The sequence below is a fragment of the Muntiacus reevesi genome, chromosome 14 (genome assembly GCF_963930625.1).
Source record: "Muntiacus reevesi chromosome 14, mMunRee1.1, whole genome shotgun sequence".
Classification (NCBI taxonomy): Eukaryota; Metazoa; Chordata; class Mammalia; order Artiodactyla; family Cervidae; genus Muntiacus; species Muntiacus reevesi.
In genome coordinates this window covers 11,282,756-11,309,569 of record NC_089262.1, presented here as the reverse complement: position 1 = coordinate 11,309,569, position 26,814 = coordinate 11,282,756, and the positions used below count along the sequence as shown (strand labels likewise).

At 36.2% G+C, this 26,814-nt stretch overlaps 1 non-coding gene across 1 annotated transcript; it reads left to right on the top strand.

The window, feature by feature from the left end:
* Window positions 1–19,967: 19,967 nt before the first annotated feature.
* On the top strand, window positions 19,968–20,039 carry TRNAC-ACA (transfer RNA cysteine (anticodon ACA)). The gene has a single exon. It is a non-coding gene; the product is annotated as a tRNA-Cys (tRNA).
* The last annotated feature ends 6,775 nt before the right edge of the window (window positions 20,040–26,814 follow it).

Below are 26,814 nucleotides of genomic sequence, written 5' to 3'. Positions count from 1 at the left end.
ACCACTCAGAGATTCTATATTAATTTTCTTTAGATGTAGCAGAGTCATGTTGAATTTTCAGAGAAAAGCAAAATAACATGTGTCTGTTCTTTCATTAGTATGATACTTCTTGTACTATATTTGGCTAAAATATTGACATTTCTGGTATGTCAAAAAAATCTTTTGATAATTTCATTTGAAATCAGGAGTTTTCAGAGATGAAATTTTACATTACCATCTTACTATAATTCCTAATTTGAGAAAAATAGTAGTCAGGTCACCATAGAGAAGACAGAAGTGACAGTTAAAGAGTATAGGAAATGAGAAGAATTTGAATTAAGTAAGTGCCAGCAAAAACAAAACAAAACCAGACTGAGATACATTCCAGGTACTGTACTGGAAAAATAAACATGCTATATACTTTACAGTCTGTAAAAATGTCATGAAAAAAACAGTTTTTCACTGAATGGTCACAGTGACCACCAATAATACTAGAAAAATGTGCTAAAGTTACACATTAATTAATGGGATTAAATTTATTTTAAATTATATTTTTAACCTATACATAGCCAACATTTTAAATGAGCTAAACAATGCTTGGTATTGCCAAGGTATTGGGGAAATGAGAATTTCATATGTTGCTGGTGAATGTACACATGAACAAAGTCTTTTTCTAAGAAATTTTGGAGATTTGTATTAAAGTGACAAATACATGAATATTTCAAACATAAATTCCAATTCTAGAGACAAATTTTTCAAAACATTTATATACATGTATAAAATTATATGATAAATGAAGGGCAACATTACTGGAAATCATTTAATGTCATTCCTAGGTAGGTAATAATTATACTAGAAGTATATTATTTAAGAACGAGTAACCACTATGAAAGATGAAAAATGAGTAGAAATATATATACTGGGGGTAATCAAACTCTGAAATTCTAGAAGCTTACGAGAGAAGGCTATGAGAAAGAAACCTCTGAGAAAAAGTTTACTTTATATATGTGTTTCTTGGCTCAGAAGCAACAGATGCTCTTTGTACATTATGATTATTGCTGTATCTCATTCTTTCTTGTTGTCAGAGAAGAGATGTGTGACTGGTTCATATTTGTGAGCAAGTAGAGATGCTTGTAAGGGTGAATATAGTTCAATGCCATTTCAAGATGAGATGCAACAAATCCATCTTCACATCGTAAATTCCAGTCACTTGGTACTACAGTTCAACTTCCCACTCTTGAACCAAAGATAAATTAATTAGGGTCTTTTTGTGACACCCCCAAAATTATGTATATACTGAACTGGAAATTCAATGTGTCTATCAAAGAGCTGAAAATAGAGATCACTGATAAGTCTTAGAAAGTAATTCTGTATGGGTCTAAACTTAAGATTTAATGAACTGAGGATATTTAGTATTTCAACTAGTGATATGAAATTAATGACCAAATGAAGCAGAGTTATGAGTTGCATATTTAAGTTGCCTAATTGGACTGCCTCTGTCACAATAATTCTTCATTTGTCTGTATGTGTGTGTGTGTGGGATGTTATGTGTTGTGTTCTGTTGCTAAGTCATGTCTGACTTTTTGCAACCCCATGGTCTGTAGCACATCAGGCTTCCCTGTCATCCATTATCTCCCAGAGTTTGCTCAAATTCATTTCCATTGAGTTGGTGATGCTACCTAACCATCTCATCCTTTGGCGCCCTCTTCTCCTATTACATTCAATCTTTCCCAGCATTAGGGACTTTTCCAATGAGTCAGCTCTTCACATCAGGTAGCCAAAGTATTAGAGCTTCAGCATCAGTCCTTCCAATGAGCATTCAGGCTTTATTTCCTTTAGGACTGACTGGTTTGAACTCCTTATAGTCCAAGGAACTCTTGAAAGTTCTCCTGAGCCCAGAATTTGAAACTATCAATTGTTAATTAATTGTGAAATGTTAAAGGTACTTATTTATTTTATGACATTTTCCATTTTTAAATTCTTTTAGTCATATGTATATGAATTCGAAAATACAGTAGTTTAGATAATAGTTTTATAACCAAGTTTTGCTTTAAAATATAGCTTACATTATGAGACACCAAGTCCTTCAGTGTAAAACTATCCCAAACATATACACAGAGTCAGTATCAAAAACTCATAAAGCTATAGTTAAATATATAGTGATTTGTTCTAAGCTGGTAAAAAATCCACTGGATTTAGAAAAGGCAGAGGAGCCAGAGATCAAATTGCCAACATCTGTTGGATCATTGGAAAAACAAGAGAGTTCCAGAAAAACATCTAATTCTGCTTTATTGACTATGCCAAAACCTTTGACTGTGTGGATCACAACAAACCGTGGAAATTTCTTAAAGAGATGGGAATACCAGACCACCTGAACTGCCTCCTGAGAAATCTGTATGCAGGTCAAGAAGAAGCAGTTAGAACTGGACATGGAACAGACTGATTCCAAATCAGTAAAGTTGTAGGTCAAGGCTGTATGTTGTCACCCTGCTTATTTAACACATGCAGAGCACATCATGCCAAACGCTGGGCTGAAAGAAGCACAAGCTGGAATCAAGACTGCTGGGAGAGACATCAATAACCTCAGATATGCAGGGAATATAACTCCTATGGTAGAAAGTGAAGAAGAACTAAAGAGTCTCTTGATGAAAGTGAAAGAGGAGAGTGAAAAAGTTGGCTTAAAACTCAACATTCAGAAAGCTAAGATCATGGCATCTGGTCCCATCACCTCATGGCAAATAGATGGGGAAACAATGGAAACAGTGAGAGACTTTATTTTGGGGGACTTCAAAGTCACTGCAGATGGTGACTGCAGCCATGAAATTAAAAGACACTTGCTCTTTGGAAGAAAAGCTATGACTAACCTAGAAAGCATATTAAAAAGGAGAGACATTACTTTGCCAACAAAGTTCCACATCATCAAAGCTATAGTTTTGCTTATAGTCATGTATGGATGAGACAGTTGGACTATAAAGAAAGCTACTGCTGAAGAATTGATGCTTTTGAACTGTGGTGTTGGAGAAGACTCTTGAGAGTCCCTTGGATTGCAAGGAGATCCAACCAGTGCATCCTAAAGGAAATCAGTCCTGAATATTCTTTGGAAGGACTGATGCTGAAGCTGAAACTTCAAAACGTACCTGATGTGAAGAACTGACTCACTTAAAAAGACCCTGATGATAGGAAAGATTGAAGGCAGGAGGAGAAGGGGATGACAGAGGATGAGTTGGTTGGATGGCGTCACTGACTCGATGGACATGAGTTTGAGTAAGCTCCGGGAGCTGGTGATAGACAGCGAGGCCTGGCTTGCCTCAGTCCATGGGGCTGCAAATTGTTGGACATGAGTGAGCAACTGAACTGAACTGAACTGAAAGAATCTCCCTGCAATGCGGGACACCCGGGTTCGAACCGTGAGTTTGGAAGATCCCCTGGAGAAGTGAAAGGCTACCCACTCCAGTACTCTTCCCTGGAGAATTCCGTAGATTGTATAGTCCATTGGGTCACAAAGAGCTGGACATGACTGAGCAACTTATTTATTTATTTTTTATCTACTTCTTGATTATGTGGAAAGCATCTAAATCTACCAATAAACTTAAGGCTAATGCTAAACTCCATTTCATAAATATGAACTCCCATATTTATATTCCCTCCTATATACTGACAGGAAAAAAAAGTATCATTGGGGATAAATTAGTGAAGTGCATTACAATGTTATTAACTTTTCATTTAATAAAATGTTAATGTTTACCTTAGGAGAGGTTACACTTGATCATTTAATAATCTTACTAATGTGCTGATTCCAAGGGGAGTCATATACTTGTTCACCAAATAAACACATTCATTTAGTCATACATTTGATGCATCTTCATTGATGCATTGAGGAGGGTACATCCTCTTGGAGAGCTACCATTTGCCAAGCTGCATGGTACTTGCTGGGTGTAATGCTGAGCATGATAAAGACAGTGAGGTTTATATTCAGAAGAGGAGACAAAATAAATATATACTATAAAAGCACTTTTGATACACACTTTCATGTACTTGGGGCTTACCACTTTTCAGGTCAGCTCTATGGGAACATTCTGTTTACTTAGCTAGTTTCCAACGTCAACCACGGGCAATCTTGTTTGAGTGACCCAGGACTTTATGCAAAGCCGTAAATACTTGGACAGCCATGCTTATGCACATGTCGGAAGTGCATGAGGTTTTATGCTCCCAAAGGCAACTCTTGTTTTTTTTAAAATTAATTTATAACCTCTCTGATGATACAACTCATTTTTTATTGAAATATAATTTATTTACAATGTCTTTAGTTTCTGCTATACCACAAAGTGGATCAGCTCTAAGTATACATATATATCCTCCCGCTTGAGTCTCCCTCCCAACCCCACCCCCATCTCACCTGCTAGGTCATCATAGTGCATGCATAGCTAGCTATGTATATATGCCAATGCTGCTGTCTCAGTTAGTTCCACCCTCCGCTTCCCCCTCTATTTCTGCATGGCCATTCTCCAACGGCAACTCTGAATCAGTGGAATACAGGTAGGTGTCCATTGGAAGAGATCCAGCACGCAGAATAATGGAAAGGTTTATTTAATGCTTATCAGAGACAACAGTTTGGGGCAACACACTGCAATGGTTCGAGCTCTACCCTTTGGGATACTGTGACCAAAAATCTAGTATAGAATTCTGTTTGTCAATATCTAGAATAAGCAGCTCCAATAACCACAGTGTGGACAGAGGGTAGATCTTCTCATCACCATTCAGTTACTCACTTGTGCCAGATGTGCTGCAGGTTCTCTGCCAGTTGTTCTGGTGCTTGAGGGCTGTGTGAGAGCATGTCTACCAGGGCAGGGTTGGCGGCAGAGCCAATGTTTCCCCAAAATTAAAGTTAGCATCACTATGCTGTGACTTTCGGCTCCTCTGTTTGTCATCTGTAGGGACAATCCCAGGTCCAGTACAATGGAGGTAAGGAAGAGTATGTCTAACCTCAGTGGACTGACGGGGGTCAGTCTTGATATGTCCATGCACCTTATATGCCCAATAGATAGAAAACAAACAAGGACTCAAATCCATCAAGAACAAACAAGCAAAAAAATAATTCTGTTTTAAATGTGAGCAGTCACATCTGTCCCTTGAACAAATATTGAAGTGCACAACTTTTCTAGACCTGGTTGTCCGTGACACCAACAATTACAGGAATGAATTGATTTCATGTGTGAAAATGAAAATTAATTTCATGTGTCCAACTGGTTGGTTTATGGAATGTCTAAGAATCTGGTTAAACATTATCTCGGGTTTGTCTTTGAAGGTGTTCCTTAGGACTTTTATTCATAGACTGAATAAAGCTGATGGCTCTCCCCCATGTGTGTGGGCCTGATGCAACCTCTTGATCCCTGGATAGAATGAAAAGGCAGAGGAAGTTTCTGTGACTGCTCAGGTGGGATATTAACCTTCCCCGCCCTCAGTTCTGTTCCTCAGGCTCAGACTTAGGTTGAAATCTACACCATTGACTCTCCTGCCCTCAGGTCTTCCAACTACATCATATGCTTTGTTGGGTCTCCAGCTTGCAGACAGAAATTGGGAGAAATACAGCTTGCAGGATTGCCTCACATAATTGTCTCAGGAGTCAGTGGCTAGTAATAGACAAAGTCAGATTTGAAATCCAATGCCATGTCACATGAAATTTGGTTTTCTCTTCGGTCCATCACTTCCTGCTAGCTTTATACCCAAAATCAAAACCAAAAAGAAATAAACATAATATTTGGAGTTAAGACAAACAACAGTTTCTGTTTTTCTTCAGGGTTCAAGCTTAAAAAGTTATTGGTCAGTGTTAAAGCAGCTTCCTTCTCTCTTTCTTTCCTTTTATAAAGAAACATGTAGCTTGAATGTTTATTTTTGTACTGATATTAGTTTGGATGTGCCAACTTTGGCACCAAATGTGTATGTCATTTTTAATTTTGTTTTATAAACATGTGAATAATAACTTGTTAATAAAAGTAAATCTTTAAGGAATGGAGCTTCCTTTTTGATTTAAGAGTTGAAGAGTATGCTATTAATATAAACACTTTGAAACAATAAAATGTACTCTTCATCTTTATCCTATCTGCCTTTATTCTTTTGTGGTGCTTTTGGGGCCTTTTCTACAACTATGGAAAGTTTCAACAAAATGTTGAATGCCAGAGAGAAGTTGGGACAAGTACTGAAGTAGCATTTTATTCTTTACCTTTGCACACACCTTCATTTGTAAATTGCTCTTTCAATTCAAAATGCTAAACTTTATTACCTTACACTGGCAAGTTCTTTCTTTAGCTAGACATAGTTTAATAGATCATGGTTTAACTTTATGATACTATTGCTTTTCCCTTCTGTATACTGCAGTATTTGTAGCAAAATAGACTATGCTTTTGAGCATTTGCTCTTCATAAATCATGAAAGGGTTTAGGAAGTTCAAGGGAAGAAATACTTAGAAAGCTCTGTATGACATTTACTGTTTGACCCTTAATGCAAACACAGAGATATAGAAAGTAGGTGCTATATGCTTGTGATTTAAATCTCATTGTACATACTTTCTATTATGCTAGATTATTACTTATCAGCATGAATGGTTAGATATAAAATATTCTAAGAGGGGAAATAATTATTTGCTTAAGGAATTAAACTGTTTTCATGAAAGATAACACATGTCAGCCCAGCATCCAGATTCTGGGATCCGAATACAGTCATAATTATTTTTGAAAAGTTCTTTCAGTCTTCTAAAGAATTAAAATCCAGAAATATTCTCCTCCCTTATCAACAATAGTCATGAAATACTTTTATGTGAATACTGACAAGCACAGTGCTTATCTTTATAAAAGAACAAAAATAACTCTTGAGGATGCTTTCCCCAAACATTCGTTTTTTTCTTTTTTTTTCCCCAAATAGTCATGTCCTCTTTTTGAGAAATAATTATTCCATTATGTTCTTCCAGTGAGTACTTAAATGATAATGCAGTCTAAGAGCATTAACGTACAACCAAGAATGTTTTCCTTCAGCTTTACTTAAAATTATATCAAAGACATAATCTTTTTCTGTTAAGAAAAATGCTAGTGGTCTTGTAAATTGTTTGAGCTGATTCATAACATGGATGTATTAGTTCAAAGCATTAGAAATTAAATTTCTTATTCACATATTTTATTTTATCCACATAAAGGATTAGAATTATTTTAATCTATTTCATCTCACCAGCTCTTCCACATCCTAAAGTGGTGGTACACGGATGGTCTAGAATTTGTAACTTTATTCCAAAGAAAATTTTGAGCCAGCCTTTATTTGAAAAGTAGAATAAAGACAAATGTACACACACTCACACATACAAAGACATGTCAGTTTAAATGTTCATTTGTTTACCTCTATCCCATCCCAAGAGCCCCTAAACAAGGAGCTGAGAAATATTTACTCAGTAAACTGAGTTCATTTTACTAATCGACTCAATCTCTTTCAGATGGTCTGGTTTGTCAGATTTCCCTTTACCATCTGTCACTTGCCAAGGGACCAGTTAGCATCACTGGCCTTGGGCCTACTCCTACTTTCTGGTCTTGCTGCCCCAGTTCTCACATCACTCAAATCCAACCATGACATCCCTGGTAAACTCAGCAGTCAGCACCTTTACTAACTTCTAGGTTCCTCTCACAGTGCTGGGGGAATGCAGTTCCTGGGTATCCTCCTTTCTACATAGAACCCAAAGAAAATCCTTAGAAGCCCAAATCAGATTCTCCTTCTGTCTAATTATTCCAGGTTCCTTGCCAAGTTGATATCCTATAGCAGTTTTGGGTAAACAAAATGTATATATGTGAGTGAATGATAGGACTTAGGGAATAGGGAACCCTCAGCCTCTCACCACCTCCCGTTTTTGCTTTTCTTTCATCCTAACTCAACTGCACCATCCAGGGCCACAGCTTGAAGAGCTGTGACTGCAGTCTGCTGTTCCTGGCCACTGTGTTGATCTCCCTGTCCCTAGGTTCTCTGTCGGTCTGGCATGACCTGGCTTTCATATCTTCAAGAGGCATTTTCTGTACCTCTTTCCCTGGTGTGTAATGTGGGATGGCCACCCAGGTAACTGGTTCACAGTGAATAGAAATAAATGCATAGCTTAGCATTTTCAAAAAGTTGCCTTCCAAACACAATTTTGGATGTAATTTCATTTATATCATGGAGCAAGATTGAAATTCTCTCTTTCTATGACCAACCATGATTTGAGATATCAAAACAATAGTTCAGGATCCAATTCCATGATTCAGATCTTATTTTCCAAAATTCTAGGACAGGAACATTCCTTAGTAACAACTGTTTTGGTATCCTAAGCTATGTTTGATGATAGGAGTGAATTTCAGCCTCTCTAGAAGGCATTTGCTTTCTGTGAGGGAGAGCATAACCTTTTTTTGCTTGTTTTTTTCCTCTTCTTCTTTTTTTTTTTTTTTTTTTTTGGTCTTTGAATCAATAACACTAAGGCAAGGCTGAATTTAGCAGTTTTTTTCTACAGTCATAGTCCATTCAGTAGATGCAGAACATTGATGAATCCTGTTACCTGGATACTGAGGAATGGCTGATCTAATTGAGCAACACAGACATCTGGTTAAAGTAGGAAAAAGCCAAGGACAGAATTAGAAAAAGCTTTCTTTATATATAGCATATCTAAATCAGAAAGGATTAATTGACTCAGCCCTATGAAGTTACACTTTTAATGCATCCTTTATTTATGCAACTCTGCCATTTTCCCTTATTTCTATTGTAACTGTTTCTTGACTTAATGTATGAAGATAAAAGGCATGATTTCCTCAGTGAGCACATATAGGTAAACATAAATTTCAAGTAAATAACCTCCAAAAATATGTAATGCAAATAAGCAAACTTCTTAAATGCTTAGTTTTAGAAAATTAAAACTCATCAGTCTACACAAAGAACATTTAATCACTTCATATTATTTGAAGGGGATATTTTCCTTTCCTAATGAAATCTTGTAATTTAGAAATTATCTGCTGTGAAAGTGACAACTTGTTAATGAAGGTTTATTTTTTCCAAGGTTAAAAACACATTCAAGGTTGTAAAATCAATATAACAAGCAAGCTGCTATTATGTTTCTTTAAATTTATGGGAAAACAGCCAGCAGAGTGGAATAAAAAATGTGATTTATTTACAGAGTCACAGAGGTAAAACTGATTCTATTTGCCTCTGGCTATGCCAGATACTTCAGAGAAGGCAATGGCACCCCACTCTAGTACTCTTGCCTGGAAAATCCCATGGATGGAGGAGCCTGGTAGGCTGCAGTCCATGGGGTTGCAACTAGTTGGACACGACTGAGCGGTTTCACTTTCACTTTTTACTTTCATGCATTGGAGGAGGAAATGGCAACCCACTCCAGTATTCTTGTGTGGAGAATCCCAGGGACCGGGGAGCCTGGTGGGCTGCTGTTTGTGGGGTTGCATAGAGTCGGACACGACTGAAGCGACTTAGCAGCAGCATGCCAGATACTTAGATAATAAAAATATTAAAATTTTTGTTGTTGCTGTTGTTTTTTGACAATCAAAACTAGTCTTCAAAAATTTATATTGAGTTTTTTCAATTTGAAAATTTTAAGATTTAATTACAATTTTTTTAATTGAACTATAGTTGTTTTACAATCTTGTGTTAGTTTCTATTGCACAGCAAAGGGAATCAGCTATACATTTACATACATTCCCTCTTTTATTGGACTTCCCTTCCCATTTAGGTTAAGACAGAGCACGGAGTAGAGTTCTTTGTGCTAAACAGTCAATGGGTAAAGAAGATGTGGCACATATAATGAAATATTATTCAGCCGTAAAAACGGGAAAATTGTGCCAACTGCAGACACATGGATGGACCTAGAGACTGTCACTCAGGATCAAATGTCAGAAAGAGAAAACAAATATAACATATTAACACATATATGTGAAACTATACTGATTTTGAGAGTTGGAAAAATATTTAAAATTTTAAATGCAAAGTGATTAGAAAAAAAAAAAGACATCAGGAAAAAACAAACAAACAAACAAACAAGAAATACAGAAAACCATAAGAAAGAGAGCAATGTTCTTTCATTGTCACCACACAGCGTTTTGACATTTAGCATTTTGTTATATTCCCTATTGCCATTTTTCTAATGCATGCATTTTCTTTCCTTCACTCTTCACTTTCTATTTTCCTTTCTTACTGCCATCACTCCTTCCAATGTTTGCTTTCAAACATAAGATCATATTTAAAATTTTATGCTCTTTTTGTCTCCATTTATATTAAATAAATGGAGATGGCAATGGCACCCCACTCCAGTACTCTTGCCTGGAAAATCCCATGGATGGAGGAGCCTGGTCGGCTGCGGTCCATGGGGTTGCTAAGAGTTGGACACGACTAAGTGACTTCCCTTTCACTTTTCACTTTCATGCATTGGAGAAGGAAATGGCAACCCACTCCAGTGTTCTTGCCTGGAGAATCCCAGGGACGGGGACGCCTGGTGGGCTGCCATCTATGCGATCGCACAGAGTCAGACACGACTGAAGCAACTTAGCAGCAGCAGCATATTAAATAAAAATCATTTATTTCCTTCATCATGTAACAAATATGTATTGCATGGATCCTATGGAAATGACTGCTGCAAACTATTTTATCAGCTCATTTCAGTCGCTCAGTTGTGTCCGACTCTTTGCAACAACCAGGGACTGCAGCGCGCCAGGCTTCCCTGTCCATCACCAACTCCCAGAGCTTTAACAGACTCATGTCCATTCAGTCAGTAATGCCATCCAACAAAATCATCCTCTGTCATCTCCTTCTCCTCCTGCTTTCAATCTTTCCCAGCATCAGGGTCTTTTCCAGTGAGGCAGTTCTTCACGTCAGGTGGTCAAAATATTGGCATTTCAGCATCAGCATCAGTCCTTCCAATGAATATTCAGGACTGATTCCCTTCAGGATTGACTGGTTGGATCTCCTTGCAGTCCAAGCGACTCTCAAGAGTCTTCTCCAACACCACGGTTCAAAAGCATCAGTTTGTCGTGCTCAGTTTGGTCCTTATGTCCAACTCACACATCTATACATGACTACTGGAAAATCCATAATCAGACAGGCCTTTGTTGGCAAAGTAATGTCTTTGTTTTTTAATATGTTGTCTAGGTTGGTCATAGCTTTTTTCCAAGGAGCAAGTGTCTTTTAATTTCATGGCTACAGTTATCTGCAGTGATTTTGGAGTCCAAGAAGACAAGTCTGTCACGGATTCCATTGTTTCCCCATCTCTTTGCCATGAAGTGATGGGACCAGATGCCATGATCTTCATTTTTTGAATGTTGAGTTTTAAGCCAGCTTTTTCACTCTCCTCTTTCACTTTCATCAAGAGGCTCTTTAGTTTCTGTTCACTTTCTGTCATAAGGGTGGTGTCATCTGCATATCTGAGGCTATTGATATGTCTCCCAGCATTCTTGACTCCAGCTAGTTCTTCATCAAGCCTGGTATTTCACATGATGTACTCTGTATATAAGTTAAATAAGCAGGGTGACAATATACAGCTGTGACATACTCATTTCCCAAGTTGGAACAGGTCCATTGTTCCATGTCAAGTTCTGTTTTAGGAAACTTGATTATGTTCTGCTTTGGAGATTTATAAACCAACTTACTACTGGTACAGACATTCCAAATAAAATGGCGTGAGGTTGACCAGAAGTCCTCCGTCACTCCACTGTCATATGTTCCTATTCATATCTTAGAATTCATCTTCATTAAAAAATGTGGGTCACAACCTCTTGGGTTATATTGTGATAGTTCTTTAGGGAATTGATTTTGGAGAATTAAGCACTGGGTTTTCTTTGAAAGTATTAATAGTACATTCATTTTGATCCCTCTAAAACTCTGTTTAGCATGTTATCTAAAGACAATGGGGAGCTGATGCTGAACCAGACACAGCAGTGTGATCCAAAAGGATGAAAACATAGAACAGAGGCTGTAATGTTATTGATGACAGGTGTGGTTTAAAACCTTAATAGTCCTTATTCAGAAAGATGTTAACCAACACCAAGCTTCTACATTATTTCCTCCATCATTTATATTAATAAACTGAAATTCCAACACCCCCAAAACTTTGAAAAATCAAAACATTTGATAACTCTGTCTTACTGAATAGTTATGATGATTAAGGTTCATATACTTTATACTATTTGGCATGAATATCCATACGTTTCTAGGTAGAAATGGTAATGTCATTAATTATAGGTGTTGCCATAGAGTCCCCAAGGGTATTAGGTGTTATATCATGTATAATATATGCACAGTTTTATCTTAGGTTTTGAAATGCACCTGGTATTGGGTAAGAAAATGCACACCTACATTAAACGTATATCTTTGCATAACATTATGAGCAGTCAGTTAAATGTACTTCTTAAAATTCAAAGTGCAATATACATCTATTAGCATGGATTTGTTTCTTATAAACTTAGTTTTTTGTTTGTTTGTTTAAAATAGGAGGCAACTCTGATGTATTATTTTTCTAGGGCTGCCCCCCCAAAATCCCACAGACTGAATGGCTTAAATTTATTTATTTTCTCATAGTTTTGGATCCTGAACATGTAAGATCAAGGTGTCTACAGGGTTGCTTCTTCTGAGGCATCTCTCCTTGGTATGTAGACGGCTGTCTTATCTCTGTATTATCACAGCATTACCTTTCTTTACCTGTGTTCCAATTTCTTATTCTTATAAGGGCTTCTGAAAGTTGTATGATTATCCACTCAAATTGGCCTTACTGAACCTAAACAACACTTTAAAGGCTCTATCTGAAGTTAGGCTCTATCTGGGGGTTAGGAATTTCAACATATGAAATTTGTGATGGTTTAGTTGCTAAGTCATGTCTGACTCTTGCAACCCCATCGACTGTAGCCTGTCGGCTCCTCTGTCCAAATGAAATTTGTGCGCGTGTGTGCTCAGGTGCTCCAGTTGTGTCCGACTCTTTGTGACTCTATGGACTGTAGCCTGCGGACTCCTTTGTTCATGGGGTTCTCCAGGCAAGAATACTGGAGTGGATTACCATGCCTTTCTCCAGGGGATCTTCCCAATTCAAGGACTGAGCCTGGGTCTCTTGTGTCTCCTGCATTGGCAGGCAGGTTCTTTACCACAAGTGCCACCTGGGAAGCCCATATGAAATTTGGCAACACACAATTCAGCCTTTAACAACTGTCTATATGAAGATCCTTGTTACATAATTGGAGCCAAAGAACAATTGCACAGAGTTGGAAAAGGAGATAAAATAAACCTCGAAGAAGAGAACCTCTGTAAGATCCATTTTCTATCAATACAAAGGTTCTTTCACACTAGGTTGTTGTTTAGTCACTAACTCATGTCCAACTCTTTTTGTGCCTGCCAGGTTCCTCTGTCCATGGGATTTTCCAGGTGACAATACTTGAGTGAGTTGCCATTTCCTTCTCCCAGAATCTTTCTGACCTAGGGATTGAACCTGCATCTCCTGCATTGGAAGGCAGATTCTTTTCCCACTGAGCCACCTGTGAAATCTTTTTGCATTATGGTGGTGGATTAGATGCCAACTCCTGTCTGACTCTTGTGACCCCATGGTCTGTAGCTGCCAGACTTCTCTGTCCATTATATGTTTATTTGCATTATACTAATCACCATTAATTTTAATTTTTTCTTTTCAGATCAATTCCTTTATTCATGGTGAACAAAGTAGGAAATAATCAAACTCCAAATGATGAAGGAACAGTTGCAACGTCCACAAACAGAGATATGCTTTTAGTAAGATGGAACTAAAGTGAAAATGGAGACAATTTAGAGTTTGAAATGGATATCTTCACCAGCCATTGTAAAGATGAGATTCCTCTTGTCTTTGTCAATTTGGCTGATAGAATGATAAACGTCATACTACCTAAAATTTGAAATATGTTTGCTATCACTTTGAGTCTGGGAGTATAGTTTGTTTATTGAAATTATTTTACATTTTTGAGTCAATCCATTTAGAATGATTATTTGTGTCATTTCTAGAAATCCCAAACTGTATGTTTTGTCTTGGAATATGATAAAATTTTCAATGGGCATATGACACCTATCTACTCTTTCGGAGTTAAATTTTATTTTACTTTCATGCTTCTGAAGTTGCAGCTTGTCAAACCTGTGTTTCACAGTATGAATAACTCAAGGTTCTAGTGTGAACTTTTGCAGGATTCTTAGGCTTTTGTAATTCATTTTCTCAATGATTACCCCATGACATGATACACAGTAGGCAAGGGGGACTGGTTGTTTAAAAAATTACTGCTGAATTCAGAGAAAAATTTTAACTTGCTTATTGTCAAGTGTTTTATTGGATTCTTGTGATATTTAAAGCATCATTATAATCCAGTTATTTTAGTACAGGATAACATTAATTTTTTGATGGCATGTTACCAAAAGATTATAAGTTAGGTTAAGGAGAAAACAGAGACAATACCATCAGACTTGGCTAAAGGAAAATTGGCAGGGCATTATATATTTTTAGCTACGTATTTCAAAATAAATGCGTACTTCATTAGAACTGCAAGTAGCATCCCATTTTAATATTTATGTCACAGAATAAGAACGACAACTGTGTGCTGCTCCCATGCCATTGAGATTGAATCACAATATATATCACTGTGTTCACAGGAGACATGATTAGACAAAATCTGGCAGATAGAGGAATATTTTAAGTGTCTTGCTGTGGATTTCAGATAAAAATATCTTTCTACATTATCTTGTTGATTTGGTTTTTGACTTGGGACCAGTATTGCTTTCTCCTAGATTTTGTGGCTTATGTACAGTGATATTTGCTTTGAAAACTTATAAAGCAAGTTTTTCTTTAATATGCATTTTGATGGGAGCATAGAGTGGATTGAATTTCCTTCCTTCACATGCAAAGCAGTATATCATTACATATTCCCAATTATTGTTCCTACAGAATTTCCGGGAGCCTCTCAGCTACTCTGAACATAAATTCAATAAAATACATATTTTTTTTATGTGCAAGTCCATAGGTTAAAAAACAAACAATAAAATTCCAGTAGAAAAAGCAAGTAGAAATAAAAGAAATAAATATGAAATACAGCTCATTGGGGGGTTGGTTGTAAAAAAGAAACTGCTGGAGAGATGAAAATCAAAAGCAGTATCAATATCATGTAAAAGAAGGAATTGTTAATATCTCATTTATTCTTCAGTGTCTGTGGGGAAATGATAGCATAACTAGTGAAGACATCAACACAGTTTCCTAAGGTAAACTGAGTTAAATAAAATATTTTAGATCATGATCACATGCACTTTTTTTTACCCACTGGCATTTATGAAATTAGTTTTAGCATGTTCCTCAAACTCTGCAAGAAGTATTAATTCAATGTGTCTTTTTTCCCCAGCTTTGTTGAGATACGTTTGATGCAAAGTATTGTCTTAGTTTAAGTTGTATATGTTGATTTGATGCACATGTATTGTGAAATGATTTCCCAATGATTAGTAACACATGTGGGTTTCCCTGGTGACTCAGCTGGCAAAGAATTTGCCTGCAGGACAGGAGACCTAGGTTCAGTCCCTGGATCGGGAAGATCCCCGGGAGGAGGGAATGGCAACTCACTCCAGTATTCTTGCCTGGAGACAAGAATGGACAGAGAAGCCTGTTGGGCTACAGTCCATGGGGTCCCAAAGAGTCAGACCCGAATGAGCAACTAATCACACCATGATGACCCATGCATCATGTCACATATTTTCTATTTTTTTTCTTTTTGTGGTGAGGAGATTTGAGATTTACTTTCTTAGCAACTTTCCATGTATAACACAGCATTATTAACTATAATTGTGCTATACATTAGACCACTGGAACTTATTTATCTTGTAACTGGAAATTTGCATTCTTTGACCACAGTATCCCCGTTCTCCTAACACTGAGATGTGAATTCAGTAAGTAAGCAGATTTTATAAATTTAAAAATTTCAAGAATTGTGTCATCTATATCAGGGCATTCATAATTATTCTAAAATGTGTGCTACCTATGAAAGTGAGAAGTGAAAGTATTAGTTGTGTCTGACTCTTTAAGGCCACATGGACTGTAGCCCACCAGGCTCCTCTGTTCATGGAATTCTCTAGGCAAGAACACTGGGGTGGGTTGCCATTCCCTTCTCCAGGGGATCTACATGACCCAGGGACTAAACTTGGGTCTCCTACTTTTCAGATGGTTTCTTTACCATCTGAAACATCAGGGAAGTGCTGCCTATGGCTAGTTGTAAATGGAAACCATTTGGAAACCAATTCTATTCTTTGTTCCTTGAGTTTGACTTTTTTTTTTTTTAACTATTTATTTGGCTGCATCTGGTCTCAGTTGTGGCACACAGGGTCTTCATTGTATCATGTGGGATCAGTCTTTGGGGCCTATGGACACTCTAGTTGTGGTACAAGCTTAGTTGCCCTGGGGCATATGTGATCTTACTTTCCATATCAGGGATCGAACCCACATCCTCTGCATCAAAAGGCATTATTCTTAACCACTGGATTGCCAGGTAATTCCCTAGTTTGGCTTTTTAAGAGTCCACATAGAAGTGATATCACAACATATTTTTGTGTTTGTTTTTAAAGATACATTTTGTGTTTCCAAGTATTATTGATCTAAAATGTTATTTAAATTGTTCATGAAGATGTGTTTCCATTTTCTGAGAAAATATATAAATATATGTCTTTTGAAATTATTGAGATAGTATTTGTTATTCTAGAAAGTATACTATGAAGTTTGGTACATTTGCTATTAGGCACAGATTGCACACACTTTATTATTATTATTTTTTTTGCACACACTTTAAAATAATGATGAATGTTCTAGTATGGAAGATACAGAACTGATGTGAGGTCTTATAGTTTTTAACCTTATAAAATATGCTTACTTACTGAATTCACATCTCAATGAATTGTACAGTGTTCAAGAATATTTCATTTCTGAAATATGAGTATCACTGCAATATGAATAAAATTCATCAACATTAGAGATACTTGTCACTTTTTATAAATAGGGTATTTTAATCAAAATCTTTAAACAATAGGTAAAAATTTTGTATAGTAAATTAATTACAGTGACTGAAATAATATGTTTTCTCCTTAGAATTTCAGTGGACACTATAGCATTTATTCTTTACGTTTGCAGAGAAATGATGAATTCTGCAAAGTCTTAGACTATTGATTAGAGGTTTTTAAAAGTGGCTCAGTATAAACCTTTCTTCCAGAAGAAAAATCACTCACTACAAAAATCTCATGCCCACCACACTGAAATCAGATGCTAATCTTAACCTTCTGTAATACATAGAAATATAAGAGACTAGAAGTGACTTTTAATCATATACCTCATAACTGAATGTATTTACACATTTCTATTAATAACAACATGTTTCCAGAGTAGTTTCCTTATTTTCTGAAATCTCTATTACAAAGTTCCACCTCATGAAAAATAAATAGATTTTATATTTTCTTCGTCCCTACAACTAACCATGTCTGATGATTTTACATACTATAATTGCAAGCATATATCAGAGCCAGTGTAATTCTCTTTTCTCTGTTATGCATGCGGGCATAGTTGCTCAGTGGTGTCCATCTCTTTGCAGCCCCATGAACTGCAGCTCATCAGGCTCCTCGGTTTATGGGATTCTCCAGACAACAATGCTAGGGTGGGTTTCCATTCTCTTCTTCAGAGGATCTTCCCCACCCAGGGATCAAACTCAGGTCTTTTGCATTGCAGGTAGATTCTTTACTATCTGAGTTACCAAGGGAGCCCTCTGTATTATAAACACCCTGAATTTTTCACCTGTTCCACGAATACACACCCTCACAGTGCCTTGCTTGCTTTTGCTAGGTGTCTGGACTGTTTTCTCTTTCCTTGTAATCAATGGAGCCCTACATTTACTTGGAAGAGCATTGTATATAATTTAAAGACCATTTTATAAATTATCTTCAACTAGCAGTGCCCAGTAAATAACATGTTCATGAAAGGTATTGTCTGGAATGTTTAGAAAAAATTCTTTCAAGGGAGCTGACAGTTGGGATATGCACCTTTTCCCCCTTGCTTTTTTTTTTTTTTTTTTTCCTCTCCTGCTGCCAGGAACAGAAGCGTGGGAGCCACCTGCTAATTATTATGAAACAAAATGGAAATGGCCATGCTGCTGCTGCTGCTAAGTCATTTCTGTCGTGTCCGACTCTGTGTGATCCCATAGACAGCAGCCCACCAGGCTCCCCCGTCCCTGGGATTCTCCAGGTAAGAACACTGGAGTGGGTTGCCATTTCCTTCTCCAATGCGTGAAAGTGAAAAGTGAAAGCGAAGTCACTCAGTCGTGTCCGACTCTTAGCGACCCCATGGACCGCAGCCTACCAGGCTCCTCCATCCATGGGATTTTCCAGGCAAGAGTACTGCAGTGGAGTGCCATTGCCTTCTCCGAGAAATGACCATGGAGCCAGCCTGAATGGTTTGGTTGTTATGCCCTTATCCAGAGGGTCTTCCCAGCCCAGGGTTCAAACCAAGTTCTCCCACATTGCAGGGGGATTCTTTACCAGTTGAGCTATGAGGGAAACCCATAGTCTAGCTAAGACAGATTTATTTTAAATGAGACAGAAAAAAAGCATAGAAGTATGCTTAAGCCAGTTATCTTTTCTGTTTCTCTAACTAGTAGCTGAATAAAATTCTAAATGATGCAATTGCATGGTATTTTAATTAGCATCAACCTGTACAAGTAAGGGGAATTCTCTGAATATTTGATTTTATAGGTGGTGGTTTAGTCACTGTGGATTACAGTCATCAAAGTTTCCTTTCTGTAACATCACATTATTTAATGATATTGAGGATATTTTCAGTACATAGTATCTTGTTCATCCAAGTTTATTGCAAAATTCTAGAATTGAAAAAAAAAATCTGGTTTTGGATTTTCTCAGTGAAGATCATATTCTCGTTTACTATCTCTGCCTATTAGCTAAACAACAATAAATGAATAATTTTATTATTCTCCTACTAATAAGAGTGGCTATTGATTATATATATATTTAAATATCTACTTAGGTTTTTTTAAGTAGTAATTCAGAAATACTGTTATTTTAATAGACAAATGGAAGAACTAATTGATCACCAACAAAGAAAATATTGTTGCAGGTATTTGGAAACAAATGTATACAGCACTAGAGAATTGCTTGGGGGAAAACCTCTATTAAATATAAAAATTAAGAAATAATGTTAAAACAATAATATACTTTAAAATTATATCAATTAATAATGGCTAAAATGTTTTATAAGAAAACATCTTGAATGATGACATTTCCATTTCCGCAACTTGGGAAATAATAAATCCTTGTTTTTCATCCTTACTCTGCAGGTAAAGCAGAGTTGCACAAATAAGAAGCACCTGAAGGACAAATGCATGCCTGTTACCTTCTTGTGTCTTTTGTGAATAACCATACAAAGCATAATTTCCCAGGAACATATGGATATGTGAAAACAAAGGAGAAACTTGAAGGAAAAAAAAAAAGAAAAGAAAAAATGGCCTCTGGCTCTGTTTTATGCTTTATCCACTGCATTTGAGTACCCTGATCCAAGGTCATGTTTTGTAATTAGATTTTGGATGTTGCTGTGCAAATAAAGTGTCATAAACCCTGGGATCTCTGACTCACCCAACATGACACAGTCACTGTAAAAGTCTGTTTGGCCAGCTAAGGCTGGAAGTACCAGTTCTATCCCCTACTGCTTCCCTTTGGCTTGTCTCCACCTTAGAGACTGAAATACCTAAGTACTTGCTTTATCATCTTCTTTAGCAGATAAGGAGGTCATGTGACAGTTATGGACAAAGACTCACAATACGCCTTCTATTGAATGTTTCTGGGAAAATACTGACTTTCTAGACATAAGAGATAAATATGATTTTTGTCAATACCCACTCCATCTTCCCTGATGGCCAGATCTATATATATAGCATTATCTTCTGACCATATCAACATCCCTGGTGGCTCAGATGGTAAAGCGTCTGCCTACAATGCTGGAGACCCAGGTTCAATCCCTGGGTTGGGAAGATCTCTTGGAGAAGGAAATGGCAAACCACTCCATTATTTTGCCTGGAAAATCCCATGGACGAAGACGACTGGTAGGCTACAGTCCATGGGGTTGCAAAGAGTCAGACACGACTGAGCGACTTCACTTTCACTTTCACTATATCAACATCAATGTTGGTAGAGCATAAAATCAGAAGTATCTTGACCTTTGATTCCTATAATGAATTCCTGCACAGTATTCAGAAGCTTCTGTCCTTCATTTTTTTTTTTTTAATGTGAGCAAAATAATTTAAACCACTAGCATTTAGATATTACATTGTTTTCAGTAAAAAAAACTGCTACTTCACAATTTTTACTTTCGGTTGTCTGTTTCTTTTCCCAGATTAGGGAAGTTTTCAGTCCTTATATTTTTAAATATACAAGCTGCCCTTTTCTCTCTCCTCTCCTCTGGGACCCCCTTTACTTTTAATGTTAGTATGCCTGATGTTGTCTCACAGATTTCTTACACAATCCAATTTAGTTAGTTTTTTTTTTTTTTTTTTTTTTCTGTTTGGGTGATTTCTACTACTCTGTCTTCCAGTTCATTGGTCCATTTCTCTAATCTACTGTTTATTCTCCTATTGTATTTTGTTTTTATTTCATTTATGTATCCCTTGGTTATTCTTTATATTTCTTAACTCTGCTAACATACTTTGCTTATTCATTATTCTCCTGAGTTCATTAAGTATCTTTATAATCATTTCCTTGAATTCTATATCCAATAGATTATGTATCTCTACTTCATTTTGTACTTCTTCTGAGCTTTTGTCTTTTGCTTTTATTTGAAACATATTCTTCTGTCTCTTCATTTTGTCTAATTCTCTGTGTTTTTTTTTTTTTTTTTTTTTTAAATGTATGAGAGAGGTTGGTTATTTTTCCTGATCTTGGAGAACTGGCCTTACATTGGAGAATTCCTATGGGGCCCAGAAACTTCACCCTGGTTACCAGATCTATATGCTCTGGGATGCCTCCACTATGGACTGATGGACTCTTCTCTTTTGGCAACGTCAGCTACTGTGGGCATGCTGTAGGTTGGGCCAGCCCTCAGCTGAGTTAGCTGCCAAGCCCTGCCTTCTGGGGTTACTATTATCCCAATAGTTGGTGGGGCTGCAACCTGCTAAAGCTGACTGCAAGGCTAATTGGCTTGGTGGAGAATTCTGAAATCGAGATGGTCAGCATCAGTATCCTTCTGCTCCCCGAAATATCTACATCTATCCCTAGTGGGGGGGGGGGGGATTCTCAGTTGGTCCTGCCTCCCCAGAAGGCTCATCAAGGTCATCAAGTGGGTCTGGTCTGACTCAGGCTCCTTTCATTACTGCCTCTGTGCTGGGACTTGGTGGGGGTAGTATATGAGATTTAGGGCATGCCCTTTGAGAGTGGAGCCTCTGTTTCTTAAATCCCTCTGACTCTCTGTATGCAAGCCCCATTGGTCTTCAAAGGCAGATATTCTGTAGACTTGTCTTCCTGGTGCAAGATCCCAAGGCTGGGGGGCCTGATATGGGGTTCATATCCCTTGCTTCTTGGAGATAACTGAGCAAATGTGATTATCCCCTTATTTGTGAGTAGCCTACCGCAAGGCTGGGCTTCCCTGGTGGCTTAGATGGTAAAGGGTCTGCTGGCGTGAAGATTCATTTCCTGGGTCAGGAAGAGCCCCTGGAGAAGGAAATGGCAATCCATTCCAGTATTTTTGCCTGGAGAATCCCATGGACAGAGGAGCCAGGCGGGCTACAGTCCATGGGGTTGCAAAGAGTCAGACACAACTGAGCGACTAACGCACACACTATCTCAGAGCTGGGGGCCTTGACGATACCATGTCTCCATCTCTGTTTCACTGTGGTGATTTTCTTGTACCTCCAGTTGTGAAGTCTTTTTTGTACGTGTCCAGGTTGTTCTCTGTGTATGATTGTTATCTCATTGTGCCAAACAAAGAGGTGAGTTCAGTCAGTGTCTTCCTATTTCACCTTCTTGTCCATATGCTCAACTGTTCCATTAATTACTTTTGATAGATTTTCTCATCTCTCTCGTTAATATCATGATTCAGTTATTTTCCTTTTAATATTGCCATTTGTCTACTATTGACATCAGTTCAATTCAGTTCAGTCACTCAGTTGTATCCGACTCTTTGCAACCCCGTGGACTGCAGCACGCCAGGCCTCCCTGTCCGTCACCAACTCTTGGAGTTTACTCAAACTCATGTCCATCGAGTTGGTGATGCCATCCAGCCATCTTATCCCCTGTTGTCCCCTTCTATTGACATATCCTTTGATATATCCTTTTATTTTTTTTAATTTCAGCCATTCAGAAACTTTTGCTTTAGATATGACTTTGGGATACAGCACATATCTGAGTTCTGTAATGTGACCCCCAAAATTGAGGATGTTCTTCTAATAAAAGATGTAATAAGGTTGGTCTGGAAAATACATCTAGTCTCAGAATTAATTTTAAGTAATTCAAATATTTTAAGCCTAAAAATTTGCTCATTTAATCTTTATTATTTAAATATACTTTACTATATTAACTATTTTTGTTTCACAGATAATTATTTTACTGACTTGTGTTTTTCTCCTTTGCTTTGAGTTTATATTCTAGCATTTATTTTTGAGCATGTAGAAAGTTTATTACTTTTCTTCTAAGATTTACAGTGCTGTTCCTAGTGTTGGACTTTTATTCTCCTATTTGCTTCTTTGTGGTATCACTTTTAGTTATGACTTTATTTAATTTTACATTTCTCATTAGATCAACCATTGTACTTTTCATTTTTGTGTCAATATTTCATTAAGTTTAACTTTTTGACGTGCATATAGAGAGCACTTCCTTTGAAAAGGTTTTAATGCATATATTTGGATCCTTTTCAGTCACAATTTTCACCTACTAATAGGAAAAATATGTACGTCTGTTGTGTTCTGTAAGTATTTTTACCTTATTTTTCAATATTTAAAATGCTAACCCAATTTTTCTCATCTCTATATACCTGTATATCTTCTTAAAGCATCTGTTTGCAACAGAACAATTTACAAAGAAGACAGCGAGTGATTTAGCTTATTAAGACATCAACTTGGCTAACTCTGAAGTTGTTTTGACAGGGAGTGTGTGTGTGTGCACATGCATGTGTATGCATGCATATATGCATGTGTGGATTTCCTGTAGCCATCCATTGGCAACTGCTTTTAATATCGTTCTCGATCCTTAGCAGACTGAAACTTGCCAAAGTCTTGTTAGTCTCCACCAAGAATGAACTGTTTGCTGTTCTGTAATTTCAAATGTCACTCACAGAGGCACTTAGAATAAGCAAAATTGTGTTTTAAGCTTGGGTTTTTCCTCCCAGTGTGTTTCCTGATTTGGAAAATCATGTGTTCTGCAAGCACTGTCTGTTATGCAGTGTTCTTATTGCATCCATTCTCCATCTGATCTAATATTCATTGAACTTGTCAGCCTATCTTCATTTACACAGTGTTTGGGAAGTAAAGCAGTTTTAAAAAATCATTAAAACTGTAATTTTCATTTCTGTTACATTTTGCTTCATTTTCCTTGTTTTTCATATTGATAGAGAATAGAAGTAGGGAATCTAGAGATTTTCTAGATGACAGCATCAAAAAAACTTTTCTAAAATAAATACAACTTAAAGTTACATGCCCCTCTGTCAGAGCAAAAAATTATAGCTTGCTTTTTAAAATCCTAATCATGTCTATAATTATGTATATATTTATATGTATTATACGGTTCTATAAAGATGTAATATTTAATAAATTGTTCATGAAATATATATTTTCAAGGTGAATTTTTATTGAATATTTGGCAATTTAAAATTTATAAGTCACAAAAAGTTGCTAACTTTTTGATGAACTGATCTTTATAATTTTGCCACATTTGCTTTTTAATTTATTCTCTGTTTATATGCACATGCACGAAATTTATCTTCTGAATAATTTGGGGTAAAATTAAAGATACTGTGACAACTTTCTCTAAATAATTCTATGTATATATCCTAAGAACAGGGAAAGCCTTGAAAGCCACAGTACAGTTATACAAATTAGGAAAATTATACAAGACTATTATCTCATCCATAATATATTTTCCAAATTGTTCCCATCTAACTAATGTCCCTTATACTACTAGCAACATTCTCCCTTATTCTTTTATTCACTCTAGGTCCTTGAATCACATTTAATTATCATGTAGCCTAAAAATATTTTGACAGTGGTCTATTTTGATGTGTGTTTTCACTTTACTTTAATGTCATCGTAACTTCCATTTTTACACTATAATAAAATACAAACAAAACTTGTATCCATATTTTAAAAATAGTACAATATTGATATGATGATTTTTTTAATATTCAAAACACCACCTGGAACAATATGAAATTGACGTGCTCAGTCATAATATACACATATATTCAGAGTTTTAAATATTAGAAATTTCTCTCTAAAATTTTGATACCAATGTATACTCAGCTGAAAAGTACTTGGTTATTTTTCTGTCTCCATTTTCTGTCCAATTCTCTCTGCTTATAGATTTTTTTTTTTTTTTGGTATATTTTATCATGAAACTTTTTTTTTCATTTCCTTGTTTATTGAAATTGTGTTATTTTGTTTCTGATTTTTGAATTTCCTATTTATGCACTTTGTTCACTTATATTGTATTTTGTCCTTATGACTCGAATGATTAGACTATTATTGAGTTAAAATTTTTCTAGTAGGGTCAGAAGTTAAACTTAATATTTGTTGGAAACCCATTTACCAATTCTGGAGCTTGTTGCTTCACTTATTATAATGCATTTATCATAAAATGTGTGGTTTAATACTTACATATTCAACTGCAATAAAATATATATTTCAATTTACAGATTGCTAACTTATATATGCATAATTTATTACAAGGATTTGTTTTCTGTTGATATTTAGCCTTCGAATCAGAAATGTATGTTGCATATTGGCAGAGGTAAAGATCTACTAACCTTTATCATATGAATGACATTGACAATGCTTATTGTATTATCTATACTTTCCTCATAGATTTGATAATTCTATTCATGTCAAATTTCAAATATTCACATCCACATAAATCTGTTACCATCAGGCTGTTCTGTTCTAATGTTATGCTTGTAAAATACATGTAAAAGCATTTTAAATAAAAGCAGCAATAGCATACACATGTATTTTATATCCATGTCAAAGAAAACTTTACATTAGTTTTCAATTAATAATTTCAAGTTTATTTTTAATATATATTTTCTGTTAAAAGAAATTTAGATAGCCGCTAGCTGATTGTGTTACTATACTATGGTGGTGATTTAGTCGCTAAGATGTCTCAGACTCTTTGCGGCCCCACGGATGGTAGCCTGCCAGGCTCCTCTGTCCAAGGGATTTCCCAGGCAAGAATACTGGAGTGAGCTACCATACTCCCCTCCAGGGGAGTCACTATACTAATTGTTTTAAATATATATATTTTTAATTCTGTGAATCTTTTTAAATTTGATCTTGATGTTTAATATATCATTGCTTGTTTTTAATATAGTTAATGTGACAACGTGTAAATATAATATCTCTCCAGGAAAATCCTCATTATAGTTTCTTATTGATTTTTGTGGTTCTTATTGATTATCATGAGCCCCTGGAGGCTCAGCAGCCCAGAAGATACCCTGGAAGGGGAAATGGCAACCCACTCCAGTATTCTTGTCTTGAAAATCCTATGAATAGAGGAGCCTGGTTGGCTACAGTGCATAGTGTTGCATAGTTGGACATGACTGAGCGCCACACCAAAATTAAAAAAGGAAAAGTTGTGATTCTATCTAAATTTAATTACTACTTAATTGCATTCTGATTTTTCATTTAATTATGTCCCCCTCAGAGTATTGCAAGTCTCCTTAAGTGCTGGAATGTGAATTATGTTTTATTTAAGTTTGTAAAATACATAGAAACAGTGGTTTTCATGGTAGTCACTGGTAATTATTTTTTGATGAGTACCCATAGAGAATATTTTTCATATAAAATATAGATTTGCACATCTAATAATGCATAGTAATGCAGATATATTTTGTGACAATTATTATAAAACCCTTGAGTTCTAATAGTGGTCCATCAGTGTCATGTGTTTGACAAAGTACACACATCATTCAGGTGCCATGGGTCCTTAGATCATGAAAACTTGGAATGTGTTATGCTGATATAAACTTAGAATGTCAACATTGCGTATAAAGAGTAACACAGGTATATGTAGAATGAAACATTTATTTCTAACCCTAATTATATATATAACATATAAACAACACAAATATATTTTCATATTAAATTAATAATAATTAAAATATTTTAAGTGACAAGTGATAATATTTATACACTTGCAGGTTGTGGCTGTTATTTTATTAAGAACAAAATAACATACTTATACCATACTTATACAAGATAGTGCAATAAATCAATAAACACATAAATAAATAGAGTTAAAATGTATCAAACAGAAGTGAATTACCTAGACTACTATTATCCACTATTAGTGACACCTATATTATTTTTCTTTTTCCTATAATAATCAAAGGTATTAGCTGAATTAAAGCATAAAGGGATGGAGCCAAAGCAAAAACAACGCCCAGCTGTGGATGTGACTAGTGATAGAAGCAAGGTCCAATTCTGTAAAGACCAATATTGCAAAGGAACCTGGAATGTTAGGTCCATGAATCAAGGCAAATTGGAAGTGGTCAAACAGGAGATGGCAAGAATGAATGTTGACATTCTAGGAATCAGTGAACTAACATGG